The sequence below is a fragment of the Pleurodeles waltl genome, chromosome 2_1, assembly GCF_031143425.1.
Source record: "Pleurodeles waltl isolate 20211129_DDA chromosome 2_1, aPleWal1.hap1.20221129, whole genome shotgun sequence".
In the NCBI taxonomy this organism is placed as follows: Eukaryota; Metazoa; Chordata; class Amphibia; order Caudata; family Salamandridae; genus Pleurodeles; species Pleurodeles waltl.
The window spans coordinates 525,844,483-525,862,646 of record NC_090438.1 but is presented as its reverse complement, the minus strand read 5'-3'; the positions used below and the strand labels follow the sequence as shown (position 1 = coordinate 525,862,646).

The window sequence follows — 18,164 nt, the reverse complement described above, 5'->3', positions numbered from 1 at the left end:
CTAAAAATCCAACATGGATGAATCTGATTTTTGGAGGTTACATCTGGCTGAGCCCACCCACTGGTGTGGCTAAAAATCATAAACACACCCCTCTCCTGCCCTCTCCTAATCTAATCAAGGGGGCACCTAGCTGTCTGGGGTTGCAGGATGTGGGGGTGTTGCTGGGTGCTGCAAATGTCCTTCTCTGCCTTTGAAGACTAGTTTGGCAGCCCTCCCCCTTCCTGCCTCACCATCTGCTGAGGGGAGATTCTCTCCCCCAAGCACATTCCTTTGTGTGAAGTCTGGCCACTTCACACCTCATCAAGGCAGCCTGGCAGAAGCTGCTGCAGGCTGGCCAATCAGAGCACAGCAGCAAAAACAATGCAGAGCTGAAATTGGCAACTTTTTAGGTAAAGTCTAAACTTTTTACCTGGACAAGTTATATTAAATCCAACAACTGGAAGTTGTGGGATTTATTACAACAATCAATTTGATACCAAATTCTTGGTATGTAACATTTAAGGAGACTTTAAAATTTTAAATAAAGTCTGCCCATTCTAGCCTATGAAGGCCATTTACTTCAATGAGGGAAAAACGAATTTGGCTGTTTTTACCTCACCAGGGCTTATAAATCTATTTTTATAAACTCCCTGCTTATAGTTACATGGCACCCAGCCCTAGGGGCACATAGGGCACACCTTAGGGGTGACTTATATGTAAAAATAAGGTAGTTTAAGACTTTGGAAGTACCTTTAATTCCAAAGTCGAATTTGCATATAACTTTAATTTAAAAGCAGCCAGCAAGGCAGGCTTGCTTTTAAAATGACACTGGGCACCTCAGCAATGCACCTAGGTGTGCACTACCTATGCTGTGGTCCCTAAACCTACATGCCCTACCATATACTAGGGACTTATAGGTAGGTTAACTTAGCCAATTATAATTAGCCTAATTTGCATATCCATTTTACACAGAGCACAGGCCCTGGGACTGGTTAGCAGTACCCAGGGTACCTTTAAAGTCAGGAAAACACCAGCAAAAAGTGGAAAATGGGGGCTAAAAGTTATGGGGCCTCTGCAATCAGCCCTGTTTTCTCACACTCTAGTTTTGTTTTGAGGACTGCGTCTACTTTAAAATGTGCTATCTTGTCCTGATCAATAACAGGAAGGTTAAAAAGGTAGTGTTGTGAATTAGCTCTCTGAAATGTGTTTGAGAAAAACAGGATATGATTTAAAAATGTCTAGGTATTTTGACAAGACCTTTGTGTCACATGTATTGCACATTTTGAGTTTCTACAACTTGCAAACAGCTGAAAGACATTTAGAAAACAATAATGTAATGACTATTTCAGCCTACTGGCATTTGCTGTGTGCAATCAATGAGCAAAGCTGACAGATGAGTAGTAGTTCATGAGCAACAAAACGGCCCACTAAAGATGAAGTCAGATAATTGAATTCAAATTTCAAAGAGCTAACCATTATACCATGAAACCACCTCTACCAGAGACAGAGATACTGCTGCAGCAATTTGTAAATTTAAAAGGTTTTATTGTTGTACAATCAAAAACGAACAACATTTTATAACTTTCATAATATGGTAAACTTTTACATATTTAAAATACTTATGGAAGGATGCCATTCAAAAAATACAAATAGCATTATAACTCTTTTTACTATTAATATCCAATTGGGATATAGTTTTTGCAGCAACAATAAAGCTACCAACTGAGGCCTTCTCTTCTTTCACAATGGCAAAAAATCTCAACTCATGGAGGGTTCCATGGTGTAATTGTCAGCACTCTGGACTCTGAATCCAGTGATCCGAGTTCAAATGTCGGTGGGACCTTCAAACCTTTTAGAATTTAATATGCCATTGACTTTTAAGAATTTTAGTCTCAGAAAATATAATCTTCACTTTATATACTTATACATATAAACTTGTATATAGCTATCGATGTCTATGTAGCCATATCTTTCTTTGTAGCTCCATGAAAATATAAAATACAAATGATTAAATATTGAATCTGTAGAGGTGAAAATCAGAAACAGATGTTGTCTATCCACATTTTAACACAAGTAGATTTTCCTCTATCTTCTCTATGTCCAGGAAATGAGATAGTTACATTTTGCTCATTTCTTTCTTACCATATTCTTTACTTCTACAGTGCATTTCATATGCTAATTATTTTTAAAGAGAAAACAAGATTAATGCCTATGATACGTCTAATCAAATGAGAGTATTTTTTGATTGTGGAATTACCATTGAAAATCAGTGTGAAGTTTGTTTCCTTTTTCAGTTTCAAGATTAACATCAAAACTGTATTTCTTCAATTGCAGTAATACCCCACTTTTGATTCCTCTACTCATGGTTTATGGAGGCTTGTTAATTAAATTATGCCCCATTTACATTATCAGTAAACAGAAGATTTAAAAATGTAGTGTCTTGAGTAATCCTTCTGAAATGAGTTTGAAAAAAAACCTGATATATTTGTAAAATGGCCCCACAGCGATTTGAACTCAGATAGCTGGATTCAAAGGCCCAAGTGCTAACCATTACATCATAGAACCACTCATGCTGAAAAAAAAAGCACAAATTGCTGCAGCAATTTTGAAATATGGTAGTTTTTAATATTACGCAAACTAAGATGAACAGCATTTTATTAATTTCATATTTTGGTAAACATTTGCATATTTAAAACTGCTTGGAAAGGATGTTGCCCAAAGCAGTTATATAACATGAAACTTTGTTGGATATTCGTTACCACATGGGGTATCTTTTTGCAATAACATATACGCGGCAAACTGAGGAATTATCTTCGGTAACAATGGAAACTTCACACTAGTACAGAAGCCGTCCATAATGTAATGGTAGGCACCTTGAACACTTAATCCAGTGATCCCTGTTCAAATTTCAGTTTGACCTTCCTGAGCTGTAAGATTATTGTTTGCCTTTACTTGTTGGAATTTTTGGTTTGAAAAATGTAATATTTAAGAACTTACTGTGACTTATTACCCTATAGATAAGTATTTATGCATATGTAGCAGTGCGAGTGTGTATGACTATATTAAAATATAAACATATAAATCATAACTAAACATAGCTAGTAGAGGTGAAAATAACAAAGAGTTGATGCCTATCCACATTTGAATCATGAGTATCTTTTCCTCTTTTTTCTAAATATTCAGAAATTGAGATAGTTGTTTTTTGCTCATTGTTTTTTGTAACAATATAGCTGATTTATACAGTGCGCATGAGTTGTGTATAGTGGTGAAAAGAAAATCAGATCAGTATCTACCTATAATACATCTAATCAAAAGATTATACTTTATGATTGCAGATTGACTCTTGGAAATCTGTCTGAGGACCTTTCTACTACACAATTCCAACACTAATGTTCAGAATGACAAATCTTGTATCTCAATAATGCTGCAATTTTGATTCCTCTAGTTTTGTTTTGAGGACTGCGTCTACTTTAAAATGTGCTATCTTGTCCTGATCAATAACAGGAAGGTTAAAAAGGTAGTGTTGTGAATTAGCTCTCTGAAATGTGTTTGAGAAAAACAGGATATGATTTAAAAATGTCTAGGTATTTTGACAAGACCTTTGTGTCACATGTATTGCACATTTTGAGTTTCTACAACTTGCAAACAGCTGAAAGACATTTAGAAAACAATAATGTAATGACTATTTCAGCCTACTGGCATTTGCTGTGTGCAATCAATGAGCAAAGCTGACAGATGAGTAGTAGTTCATGAGCAACAAAACGGCCCACTAAAGATGAAGTCAGATAATTTAATTCAAATTTCAAAGAGCTAACCATTATACCATGGAACCACCTCTACTAGAGACAGAGATACTGCTGCAGCAATTTGTAAATTTAAAAGGTGTTATTGTTGTACAATCAAAAACGAACAACATTTTATAACTTTCATAATATGGTCAACTTTTACATATTTAAAATACTTATGGAAGGATGCCATTCAAAAAATACAAATAGCATTATAACTCTTTTTACTATTAATATCCAATTGGGATATGGTTTTTGCAGCAACAATAAAGCTACCAACTGAGGCATTCTCTTCTTTCACAATGGCAAAAAATCTCAACTCATGGAGGGTTCCATGGTGTAATTGTCAGCACTCTGGACTCTGAATCCAGTGATCCGAGTTCAAATCTCGGTGGGACCTTCCAACCTTTTAGAATTTAATATGCCATTGACTTTTAAGAATTTTAGTCTCAGAAAATATAATCTTCACTTTATATACTTATACATATAAACTTGTATATAGCTATCGATGTGTATGTAGCCATATCTTTCTTTGTAGCTCCATGAAAATATAAAATACAAATGATTAAATATTGAATCTGTAGAGGTGAAAATCAGAAACAGATGTTGTCTATCCACATTTTAACACAAGTAGATTTTCCTCCATCTTCTCTATGTCCAGGAAATGAGATAGTTTCTTTTTGCTCATTTCTTTCTGACCATATTCTTAACTTCTACGGTGCATTTCATATGTTAATTATTTTGAAAGAGAAAACAAGATTAATACCTATGATACGTCTAATCAAATGAGAGTATTTTTTGATTGTGGAATTACCATTGAAAATCAGTGTGAAGTTTGTTTCCTTTTTCAGTTTCAAGGTTAACATCAAAACTCTATTTCTTCAATCGCAGTAATACCCCACTTTTGATTCCTCTACTCATGGTTTATGGAGGCTTGTTAATTAAATTATGCCCCATTTACATTATCAGTAAACAGAAGATTTAAAAATGTAGTGTCTTGAGTAATCCTTCTGAAATGAGTTTGAAAAAAACACTGATATATTTGTAAAATGGCCCCACAGCGATTTGAACTCAGATAGCTGGATTCAAAGGCCCAAGTGCTAATCATTACATCATAGAACCACTCATGCTAAAAAAAGAAGCACAAATTGCTGCAGCAATTTTGAAATATGGTAGTTTTTAATATTACGCAAACTAAGATGAACAGCATTTTATTAATTTCATATTTTGGTAAACATTTGCATATTGAAAACTGCTTGGAAAGGATGTTGCCCAAAGCAGTTATATAACATTAAACTTTGTTGGATATTCCTTACCACATGGGGTATCTTTTTGCAATAACATACAAGCGGCAAACTGAGGAATTATCTTCGGTAACAATGGAAACTTCACACTAGTACAGAAGCCGTCCATAATGTAATGGTAGGCACGTTGAACACTTAATCCAGTGATCCCTGTTCAAATTTCAGTTTGACCTTCCTGAACTGTAAGATTATTGTTTGCCTTTACTTGTTGGAATTTTTGGTTTGAAAAATGTAATATTTAAGAACTTACTGTGACTTATTACCCTATAGATAAGTATTTATGCATATGTAGCAGTGCGAGTGTGTATGACTATATTAAAATATAAACATAGAAATCATAACTAAACATAGCTAGTAGAGGTGAAAATAACAAAGAGTTGATGCCTATCCACATTTGAATCATGAGTATCATTTCCTCTTTTTTCTATATATTCAGAAATTGAGACAGTTGTTTTTTGCTCATTGTTTTTGTAACAATATAGCTGATTTATACAGTGAGCATGAGTTGTGTATAGTGGTGAAAAGAAAATCAGATCAGTATCTACCTATAATACATCTAATCAAAAGATTATACTTTATGATTGCAGATTGACTCTTGGAAATCTGTCTGAGGACCTTTCTACTACACAATTCCAACACTAATGTTCAGAATGACAAATCTTGTATCTCAATAATGCTGCAATTTTGAATGGGTTATTGGTAGGGCAGGTAGGTACCTACACCTAGCAACAAGCCACTAACCTCCACATAGGTACAGTTAGGTCTCAGTAAATTAATCCCAGCTCTACCCTTGGTAGCTTGGCATCGAGCGTCAAGGCTTAACTTAGGAGACAAAGTGTAAAGCATTCAAATATCACAAAACAGTAATTAAATAAAACACAGGAAACAGTTTAAAAATCCAAAACCAATTTATAAAAATAGCTTATATTTTTATCTTTAAAATGACACAAAAACGATTAAAATCGGTTCAGGGGAACCGGAGATATGAATTTTTAAAGTATTATTATTTTCTAGCGCTTAGAAACAAAAAGCGCCAATCGGGTCATCTGGTTGCACCAGGACCGGGGCAAAGTCAAACTTTCAGGCCGACCGCGATGGAGCCCTGCTCGGCTACAAGTCGCGGGAGGCCTCGGTTAAAAAGTTACCTTCTGACTTAGTCTCTTTTTTGATGTTTTTCTTCCCCGGGACGAACCTGCCAGTTGGATCCGACCTCCTGGAGCCCTTGTCCGGATACGCGAAGTCGGTTTCCTCGGTGGTGATTTTTACCTTCGGACTTAGTCGTTTTTTCGAGATGAAAATCCTTCGACCGGGGTAAACCTGGATCTTGATCCGACGTCCGTGGAGCCCTTCTCGGATACGATGGCTGGAAGGTCCCGGTCAACTTTTTACGTTTGGACTTAGTCTCTTTTTTGGATGTTTTTCTTTACCGGGACGAACCACGAAGTCAGGCCGGGTCGCGGTTGAGGCAAGCCGGCTAGAATTTCCGCGTCGGGTCGGTCACTTTATGAAGCTTTTTTTCAAAAATTCTCCAATCTTTTCCAAACTTCTGGGGCTTCACCCAGATGTTCTTTTAAGGTTCTTTTGGGGTCCACAGCTCACCCCAAGGGTCCAGAAGTTCTGTGATGGTCCTTGGGGGTGCGGACTTCAACTCCCAGAATGCACCTGGCGCAAACTCCTTTTTGGCCACTGGACAGTGGTCAGCTGGTCGCTTTCTTCAGGAGTTGGTGCAGGGGACTCTGGTTTAGCAATTTTTCACCTGTAGCAAACAGGGAGTCCCTCCTTGAACCAGTTGAAGCCAGGCAAAGTCCTTCTTGTGGTGAAGCCCAAGTGTGCAGCTGGTGCAGTCCTTCTGAGTGCAGGGTCCAGGTGCAGGCCAGGGGTCCAGCAGGGCAGTCCTTCTTCTCCTTAAGTTCCTTTCTTGTTGAATTCTGGAGGGGATCTGAGGTGTGGGTGCAGGTCTGCCAGTTTTATCCTTGCTCCTGGGTGAAAAGCAGGGGGGCCCTGGTTCTCCAATCAGGGACAGCGTCGTCCCCCTGTGATGACCACTTCCTGGGAAGTGTGGCAAAAATCCATCCCAGAAGGCAACAGTCTCTAAAAATCCAACATGGATGAATCTGATTTTTGGAGGTTACATCTGGCTGAGCCCACCCACTGGTGTGGCTAAAAATCATAAACACACCCCTCTCCTGCCCTCTCCTAATCTAATCAAGGGGGCACCTAGCTGTCTGGGGTTGCAGGATGTGGGGGTGTTGCTGGGTGCTGCAAATGTCCTTCTCTGCCTTTGAAGACTAGTTTGGCAGCCCTCCCCCTTCCTGCCTCACCATCTGCTGAGGGGAGATTCTCTCCCCCAAGCACATTCCTTTGTGTGAAGTCTGGCCACTTCACACCTCATCAAGGCAGCCTGGCAGAAGCTGCTGCAGGCTGGCCAATCAGAGCACAGCAGCAAAAACAATGCAGAGCTGAAATTGGCAACTTTTTAGGTAAAGTCTAAACTTTTTACCTGGACAAGTTATATTAAATCCAACAACTGGAAGTTGTGGGATTTATTACAACAATCAATTTGATACCAAATTCTTGGTATGTAACATTTAAGGAGACTTTAAAATTTTAAATAAAGTCTGCCCATTCTAGCCTATGAAGGCCATTTACTTCAATGAGGGAAAAACGAATTTGGCTGTTTTTACCTCACCAGGGCTTATAAATCTATTTTTATAAAGTCCCTGCTTATAGTTACATGGCACCCAGCCCTAGGGGCACATAGGGCACACCTTAGGGGTGACTTATATGTAAAAATAAGGTAGTTTAAGACTTTGGAAGTACCTTTAATTCCAAAGTCGAATTTGCATATAACTTTAATTTAAAAGCAGCCAGCAAGGCAGGCTTGCTTTTAAAATGACACTGGGCACCTCAGCAATGCACCTAGGTGTGCACTACCTATGCTGTGGTCCCTAAACCTACATGCCCTACCATATACTAGGGACTTATAGGTAGGTTAACTTAGCCAATTATAATTAGCCTAATTTGCATATCCATTTTACACAGAGCACAGGCCCTGGGACTGGTTAGCAGTACCAAGGGTACCTTTAAAGTCAGGAAAACACCAGCAAAAAGTGGAAAATGGGGGCAAAAAGTTATGGGGCCTCTGCAATCAGCCCTGTTTTCTCACACTCTAGTTTTGTTTTGAGGACTGCGTCTACTTTAAAATGTGCTATCTTGTCCTGATCAATAACAGGAAGGTTAAAAAGGTAGTGTTGTGAATTAGCTCTCTGAAATGTGTTTGAGAAAAACAGGATATGATTTAAAAATGTCTAGGTATTTTGACAAGACCTTTGTGTCACATGTATTGCACATTTTGAGTTTCTACAACTTGCAAACAGCTGAAAGACATTTAGAAAACAATAATGTAATGACTATTTCAGCCTACTGGCATTTGCTGTGTGCAATCAATGAGCAAAGCTGACAGATGAGTAGTAGTTCATGAGCAACAAAACGGCCCACTAAAGATGAAGTCAGATAATTGAATTCAAATTTCAAAGAGCTAACCATTATACCATGAAACCACCTCTACCAGAGACAGAGATACTGCTGCAGCAATTTGTAAATTTAAAAGGTTTTATTGTTGTACAATCAAAAACGAACAACATTTTATAACTTTCATAATATGGTAAACTTTTACATATTTAAAATACTTATGGAAGGATGCCATTCAAAAAATACAAATAGCATTATAACTCTTTTTACTATTAATATCCAATTGGGATATAGTTTTTGCAGCAACAATAAAGCTACCAACTGAGGCCTTCTCTTCTTTCACAATGGCAAAAAATCTCAACTCATGGAGGGTTCCATGGTGTAATTGTCAGCACTCTGGACTCTGAATCCAGTGATCCGAGTTCAAATGTCGGTGGGACCTTCAAACCTTTTAGAATTTAATATGCCATTGACTTTTAAGAATTTTAGTCTCAGAAAATATAATCTTCACTTTATATACTTATACATATAAACTTGTATATAGCTATCGATGTCTATGTAGCCATATCTTTCTTTGTAGCTCCATGAAAATATAAAATACAAATGATTAAATATTGAATCTGTAGAGGTGAAAATCAGAAACAGATGTTGTCTATCCACATTTTAACACAAGTAGATTTTCCTCTATCTTCTCTATGTCCAGGAAATGAGATAGTTACATTTTGCTCATTTCTTTCTTACCATATTCTTTACTTCTACAGTGCATTTCATATGCTAATTATTTTTAAAGAGAAAACAAGATTAATGCCTATGATACGTCTAATCAAATGAGAGTATTTTTTGATTGTGGAATTACCATTGAAAATCAGTGTGAAGTTTGTTTCCTTTTTCAGTTTCAAGATTAACATCAAAACTGTATTTCTTCAATTGCAGTAATACCCCACTTTTGATTCCTCTACTCATGGTTTATGGAGGCTTGTTAATTAAATTATGCCCCATTTACATTATCAGTAAACAGAAGATTTAAAAATGTAGTGTCTTGAGTAATCCTTCTGAAATGAGTTTGAAAAAAAACCTGATATATTTGTAAAATGGCCCCACAGCGATTTGAACTCAGATAGCTGGATTCAAAGGCCCAAGTGCTAACCATTACATCATAGAACCACTCATGCTGAAAAAAAAAGCACAAATTGCTGCAGCAATTTTGAAATATGGTAGTTTTTAATATTACGCAAACTAAGATGAACAGCATTTTATTAATTTCATATTTTGGTAAACATTTGCATATTTAAAACTGCTTGGAAAGGATGTTGCCCAAAGCAGTTATATAACATGAAACTTTGTTGGATATTCGTTACCACATGGGGTATCTTTTTGCAATAACATATACGCGGCAAACTGAGGAATTATCTTCGGTAACAATGGAAACTTCACACTAGTACAGAAGCCGTCCATAATGTAATGGTAGGCACCTTGAACACTTAATCCAGTGATCCCTGTTCAAATTTCAGTTTGACCTTCCTGAGCTGTAAGATTATTGTTTGCCTTTACTTGTTGGAATTTTTGGTTTGAAAAATGTAATATTTAAGAACTTACTGTGACTTATTACCCTATAGATAAGTATTTATGCATATGTAGCAGTGCGAGTGTGTATGACTATATTAAAATATAAACATATAAATCATAACTAAACATAGCTAGTAGAGGTGAAAATAACAAAGAGTTGATGCCTATCCACATTTGAATCATGAGTATCTTTTCCTCTTTTTTCTAAATATTCAGAAATTGAGATAGTTGTTTTTTGCTCATTGTTTTTTGTAACAATATAGCTGATTTATACAGTGCGCATGAGTTGTGTATAGTGGTGAAAAGAAAATCAGATCAGTATCTACCTATAATACATCTAATCAAAAGATTATACTTTATGATTGCAGATTGACTCTTGGAAATCTGTCTGAGGACCTTTCTACTACACAATTCCAACACTAATGTTCAGAATGACAAATCTTGTATCTCAATAATGCTGCAATTTTGATTCCTCTAGTTTTGTTTTGAGGACTGCGTCTACTTTAAAATGTGCTATCTTGTCCTGATCAATAACAGGAAGGTTAAAAAGGTAGTGTTGTGAATTAGCTCTCTGAAATGTGTTTGAGAAAAACAGGATATGATTTAAAAATGTCTAGGTATTTTGACAAGACCTTTGTGTCACATGTATTGCACATTTTGAGTTTCTACAACTTGCAAACAGCTGAAAGACATTTAGAAAACAATAATGTAATGACTATTTCAGCCTACTGGCATTTGCTGTGTGCAATCAATGAGCAAAGCTGACAGATGAGTAGTAGTTCATGAGCAACAAAACGGCCCACTAAAGATGAAGTCAGATAATTTAATTCAAATTTCAAAGAGCTAACCATTATACCATGGAACCACCTCTACTAGAGACAGAGATACTGCTGCAGCAATTTGTAAATTTAAAAGGTGTTATTGTTGTACAATCAAAAACGAACAACATTTTATAACTTTCATAATATGGTCAACTTTTACATATTTAAAATACTTATGGAAGGATGCCATTCAAAAAATACAAATAGCATTATAACTCTTTTTACTATTAATATCCAATTGGGATATGGTTTTTGCAGCAACAATAAAGCTACCAACTGAGGCATTCTCTTCTTTCACAATGGCAAAAAATCTCAACTCATGGAGGGTTCCATGGTGTAATTGTCAGCACTCTGGACTCTGAATCCAGTGATCCGAGTTCAAATCTCGGTGGGACCTTCCAACCTTTTAGAATTTAATATGCCATTGACTTTTAAGAATTTTAGTCTCAGAAAATATAATCTTCACTTTATATACTTATACATATAAACTTGTATATAGCTATCGATGTGTATGTAGCCATATCTTTCTTTGTAGCTCCATGAAAATATAAAATACAAATGATTAAATATTGAATCTGTAGAGGTGAAAATCAGAAACAGATGTTGTCTATCCACATTTTAACACAAGTAGATTTTCCTCCATCTTCTCTATGTCCAGGAAATGAGATAGTTTCTTTTTGCTCATTTCTTTCTGACCATATTCTTAACTTCTACGGTGCATTTCATATGTTAATTATTTTGAAAGAGAAAACAAGATTAATACCTATGATACGTCTAATCAAATGAGAGTATTTTTTGATTGTGGAATTACCATTGAAAATCAGTGTGAAGTTTGTTTCCTTTTTCAGTTTCAAGGTTAACATCAAAACTCTATTTCTTCAATCGCAGTAATACCCCACTTTTGATTCCTCTACTCATGGTTTATGGAGGCTTGTTAATTAAATTATGCCCCATTTACATTATCAGTAAACAGAAGATTTAAAAATGTAGTGTCTTGAGTAATCCTTCTGAAATGAGTTTGAAAAAAACACTGATATATTTGTAAAATGGCCCCACAGCGATTTGAACTCAGATAGCTGGATTCAAAGGCCCAAGTGCTAATCATTACATCATAGAACCACTCATGCTAAAAAAAGAAGCACAAATTGCTGCAGCAATTTTGAAATATGGTAGTTTTTAATATTACGCAAACTAAGATGAACAGCATTTTATTAATTTCATATTTTGGTAAACATTTGCATATTGAAAACTGCTTGGAAAGGATGTTGCCCAAAGCAGTTATATAACATTAAACTTTGTTGGATATTCCTTACCACATGGGGTATCTTTTTGCAATAACATACAAGCGGCAAACTGAGGAATTATCTTCGGTAACAATGGAAACTTCACACTAGTACAGAAGCCGTCCATAATGTAATGGTAGGCACGTTGAACACTTAATCCAGTGATCCCTGTTCAAATTTCAGTTTGACCTTCCTGAACTGTAAGATTATTGTTTGCCTTTACTTGTTGGAATTTTTGGTTTGAAAAATGTAATATTTAAGAACTTACTGTGACTTATTACCCTATAGATAAGTATTTATGCATATGTAGCAGTGCGAGTGTGTATGACTATATTAAAATATAAACATAGAAATCATAACTAAACATAGCTAGTAGAGGTGAAAATAACAAAGAGTTGATGCCTATCCACATTTGAATCATGAGTATCATTTCCTCTTTTTTCTATATATTCAGAAATTGAGACAGTTGTTTTTTGCTCATTGTTTTTGTAACAATATAGCTGATTTATACAGTGAGCATGAGTTGTGTATAGTGGTGAAAAGAAAATCAGATCAGTATCTACCTATAATACATCTAATCAAAAGATTATACTTTATGATTGCAGATTGACTCTTGGAAATCTGTCTGAGGACCTTTCTACTACACAATTCCAACACTAATGTTCAGAATGACAAATCTTGTATCTCAATAATGCTGCAATTTTGAATGGGTTATTGGTAGGGCAGGTAGGTACCTACACCTAGCAACAAGCCACTAACCTCCACATAGGTACAGTTAGGTCTCAGTAAATTAATCCCAGCTCTACCCTTGGTAGCTTGGCATCGAGCGTCAAGGCTTAACTTAGGAGACAAAGTGTAAAGCATTCAAATATCACAAAACAGTAATTAAATAAAACACAGGAAACAGTTTAAAAATCCAAAACCAATTTATAAAAATAGCTTATATTTTTATCTTTAAAATGACACAAAAACGATTAAAATCGGTTCAGGGGAACCGGAGATATGAATTTTTAAAGTATTATTATTTTCTAGCGCTTAGAAACAAAAAGCGCCAATCGGGTCATCTGGTTGCACCAGGACCGGGGCAAAGTCAAACTTTCAGGCCGACCGCGATGGAGCCCTGCTCGGCTACAAGTCGCGGGAGGCCTCGGTTAAAAAGTTACCTTCTGACTTAGTCTCTTTTTTGATGTTTTTCTTCCCCGGGACGAACCTGCCAGTTGGATCCGACCTCCTGGAGCCCTTGTCCGGATACGCGAAGTCGGTTTCCTCGGTGGTGATTTTTACCTTCGGACTTAGTCGTTTTTTCGAGATGAAAATCCTTCGACCGGGGTAAACCTGGATCTTGATCCGACGTCCGTGGAGCCCTTCTCGGATACGATGGCTGGAAGGTCCCGGTCAACTTTTTACGTTTGGACTTAGTCTCTTTTTTGGATGTTTTTCTTTACCGGGACGAACCACGAAGTCAGGCCGGGTCGCGGTTGAGGCAAGCCGGCTAGAATTTCCGCGTCGGGTCGGTCACTTTATGAAGCTTTTTTTCAAAAATTCTCCAATCTTTTCCAAACTTCTGGGGCTTCACCCAGATGTTCTTTTAAGGTTCTTTTGGGGTCCACAGCTCACCCCAAGGGTCCAGAAGTTCTGTGATGGTCCTTGGGGGTGCGGACTTCAACTCCCAGAATGCACCTGGCGCAAACTCCTTTTTGGCCACTGGACAGTGGTCAGCTGGTCGCTTTCTTCAGGAGTTGGTGCAGGGGACTCTGGTTTAGCAATTTTTCACCTGTAGCAAACAGGGAGTCCCTCCTTGAACCAGTTGAAGCCAGGCAAAGTCCTTCTTGTGGTGAAGCCCAAGTGTGCAGCTGGTGCAGTCCTTCTGAGTGCAGGGTCCAGGTGCAGGCCAGGGGTCCAGCAGGGCAGTCCTTCTTCTCCTTAAGTTCCTTTCTTGTTGAATTCTGGAGGGGATCTGAGGTGTGGGTGCAGGTCTGCCAGTTTTATCCTTGCTCCTGGGTGAAAAGCAGGGGGGCCCTGGTTCTCCAATCAGGGACAGCGTCGTCCCCCTGTGATGACCACTTCCTGGGAAGTGTGGCAAAAATCCATCCCAGAAGGCAACAGTCTCTAAAAATCCAACATGGATGAATCTGATTTTTGGAGGTTACATCTGGCTGAGCCCACCCACTGGTGTGGCTAAAAATCATAAACACACCCCTCTCCTGCCCTCTCCTAATCTAATCAAGGGGGCACCTAGCTGTCTGGGGTTGCAGGATGTGGGGGTGTTGCTGGGTGCTGCAAATGTCCTTCTCTGCCTTTGAAGACTAGTTTGGCAGCCCTCCCCCTTCCTGCCTCACCATCTGCTGAGGGGAGATTCTCTCCCCCAAGCACATTCCTTTGTGTGAAGTCTGGCCACTTCACACCTCATCAAGGCAGCCTGGCAGAAGCTGCTGCAGGCTGGCCAATCAGAGCACAGCAGCAAAAACAATGCAGAGCTGAAATTGGCAACTTTTTAGGTAAAGTCTAAACTTTTTACCTGGACAAGTTATATTAAATCCAACAACTGGAAGTTGTGGGATTTATTACAACAATCAATTTGATACCAAATTCTTGGTATGTAACATTTAAGGAGACTTTAAAATTTTAAATAAAGTCTGCCCATTCTAGCCTATGAAGGCCATTTACTTCAATGAGGGAAAAACGAATTTGGCTGTTTTTACCTCACCAGGGCTTATAAATCTATTTTTATAAAGTCCCTGCTTATAGTTACATGGCACCCAGCCCTAGGGGCATATAGGGCACACCTTAGGGGTGACTTATATGTAAAAATAAGGTAGTTTAAGACTTTGGAAGTACCTTTAATTCCAAAGTCGAATTTGCATATAACTTTAATTTAAAAGCAGCCAGCAAGGCAGGCTTGCTTTTAAAATGACACTGGGCACCTCAGCAATGCACCTAGGTGTGCACTACCTATGCTGTGGTCCCTAAACCTACATGCCCTACCATATACTAGGGACTTATAGGTAGGTTAACTTAGCCAATTATAATTAGCCTAATTTGCATATCCATTTTACACAGAGCACAGGCCCTGGGACTGGTTAGCAGTACCAAGGGTACCTTTAAAGTCAGGAAAACACCAGCAAAAAGTGGAAAATGGGGGCAAAAAGTTATGGGGCCTCTGCAATCAGCCCTGTTTTCTCACACTCTAGTTTTGTTTTGAGGACTGCGTCTACTTTAAAATGTGCTATCTTGTCCTGATCAATAACAGGAAGGTTAAAAAGGTAGTGTTGTGAATTAGCTCTCTGAAATGTGTTTGAGAAAAACAGGATATGATTTAAAAATGTCTAGGTATTTTGACAAGACCTTTGTGTCACATGTATTGCACATTTTGAGTTTCTACAACTTGCAAACAGCTGAAAGACATTTAGAAAACAATAATGTAATGACTATTTCAGCCTACTGGCATTTGCTGTGTGCAATCAATGAGCAAAGCTGACAGATGAGTAGTAGTTCACGAGCAACAAAACGGCCCACTAAAGATGAAGTCAGATAATTGAATTCAAATTTCAAAGAGCTAACCATTATACCATGAAACCACCTCTACCAGAGACAGAGATACTGCTGCAGCAATTTGTAAATTTAAAAGGTTTTATTGTTGTACAATCAAAAACGAACAACATTTTATAACTTTCATAATATGGTAAACTTTTACATATTTAAAATACTTATGGAAGGATGCCATTCAAAAAATACAAATAGCATTATAACTCTTTTTACTATTAATATCCAATTGGGATATAGTTTTTGCAGCAACAATAAAGCTACCAACTGAGGCCTTCTCTTCTTTCACAATGGCAAAAAATCTCAACTCATGGAGGGTTCCATGGTGTAATTGTCAGCACTCTGGACTCTGAATCCAGTGATCCGAGTTCAAATGTCGGTGGGACCTTCAAACCTTTTAGAATTTAATATGCCATTGACTTTTAAGAATTTTAGTCTCAGAAAATATAATCTTCACTTTATATACTTATACATATAAACTTGTATATAGCTATCGATGTCTATGTAGCCATATCTTTCTTTGTAGCTCCATGAAAATATAAAATACAAATGATTAAATATTGAATCTGTAGAGGTGAAAATCAGAAACAGATGTTGTCTATCCACATTTTAACACAAGTAGATTTTCCTCTATCTTCTCTATGTCCAGGAAATGAGATAGTTACATTTTGCTCATTTCTTTCTTACCATATTCTTTACTTCTACAGTGCATTTCATATGCTAATTATTTTTAAAGAGAAAACAAGATTAATACCTATGATACGTCTAATCAAATGAGAGTATTTTTTGATTGTGGAATTACCATTGAAAATCAGTGTGAAGTTTGTTTCCTTTTTCAGTCTCAAGTTTAACATCAAAACTGTATTTCTTCACTCGCAGTAATACCCCACTTTTGATTCCTCTACTCATGGTTTATGGAGGCTTGTTAATTAAATTATGCCCCATTTACATTATCAGTAAACAGAAGATTTAAAAATGTAGTGTCTTGAGTAATCCTTCTGAAATGAGTTTGAAAAAAAACCTGATATATTTGTAAAATGGCCCCACAGCGATTTGAACTCAGATAGCTGGATTCAAAGGCCCAAGTGCTAACCATTACATCATAGAACCACTCATGCTGAAAAAAAAAGCACAAATTGCTGCAGCAATTTTGAAATATGGTAGTTTTTCATATTACGCAAACTAAGATGAACAGCATTTTATTAATTTCATATTTTGGTAAACATTTGCATATTTAAAACTGCTTGGAAAGGATGTTGCCCAAAGCAGTGATATAACATGAAACTTTGTTGGATATTCGTTACCACATGGGGTATCTTTTTGCAATAACATATAAGTGGCAAACTGAGGAATTATCTTCGGTAACAATGGAAACTTCACACTAGTACAGAAGCCGTCCATAATGTAATGGTAGGCACCTTGAACACTTAATCCAGTGATCCCTGTTCAAATTTCAGTTTGACCTTCCTGAGCTGTAAGATTATTGTTTGCCTTTACTTGTTGGAATTTTTGGTTTGAAAAATGTAATATTTAAGAACTTACTGTGACTTATTACCCTATAGATAAGTATTTATGCATATGTAGCAGTGCGAGTGTGTATGACTATATTAAAATATAAACATATAAATCATAACTAAACATAGCTAGTAGAGGTGAAAATAACAAAGAGTTGATGCCTATCCACATTTGAATCATGAGTATCTTTTCCTCTTTTTTCTATATATTCAGAAATTGAGATAGTGGTTTTTTGCTCATTGTTTTTGTAACAATATAGCTGATTTATACAGTGCGCATGAGTTGTGTATAGTGGTGAAAAGAAAATCAGATCAGTATCTACCTATAATACATCTAATCAAAAGATTATACTTTATGATTGCAGATTGACTCTTGGAAATCTGTCTGAGGACCTTTCTACTACACAATTCCAACACTAATGTTCAGAATGACAAATCTTGTATCTCAATAATGCTGCAATTTTGATTCCTCTAGTTTTGTTTTGAGGACTGCGTCTACTTTAAAATGTGCTATCTTGTCCTGATCAATAACAGGAAGGTTAAAAAGGTAGTGTAGTGAATTAGCTCTCTGAAATGTGTTTGAGAAAAACAGGATATGATTTAAAAATGTCTAGGTATTTTGACAAGACCTTTGTGTCACATGTATTGCACATTTTGAGTTTCTACAACTTGCAAACAGCTGAAAGACATTTAGAAAACAATAATGTAATGACTATTTCAGCCTACTGGCATTTGCTGTGTGCAATCAATGAGCAAAGCTGACAGATGAGTAGTAGTTCATGAGCAACAAAACGGCCCACTAAAGATGAAGTCAGATAATTTAATTCAAATTTCAAAGAGCTAACCATTATACCATGGAACCACCTCTACTAGAGACAGAGATACTGCTGCAGCAATT

General features: G+C 37.0%; 2 non-coding genes across 2 annotated transcripts; both read left to right on the top strand.

Moving 5' to 3' along the window:
- Positions 1-4,092: 4,092 nt before the first annotated feature.
- TRNAQ-CUG (transfer RNA glutamine (anticodon CUG)) lies at positions 4,093-4,164 on the top strand. Its single transcript has one exon. It is a non-coding gene; the product is annotated as a tRNA-Gln (tRNA).
- A 7,087-nt stretch (positions 4,165-11,251) lies between these two features.
- Positions 11,252-11,323, top strand: TRNAQ-CUG (transfer RNA glutamine (anticodon CUG)). Its single transcript has one exon. It is a non-coding gene; the product is annotated as a tRNA-Gln (tRNA).
- The last annotated feature ends 6,841 nt before the right edge of the window (positions 11,324-18,164 follow it).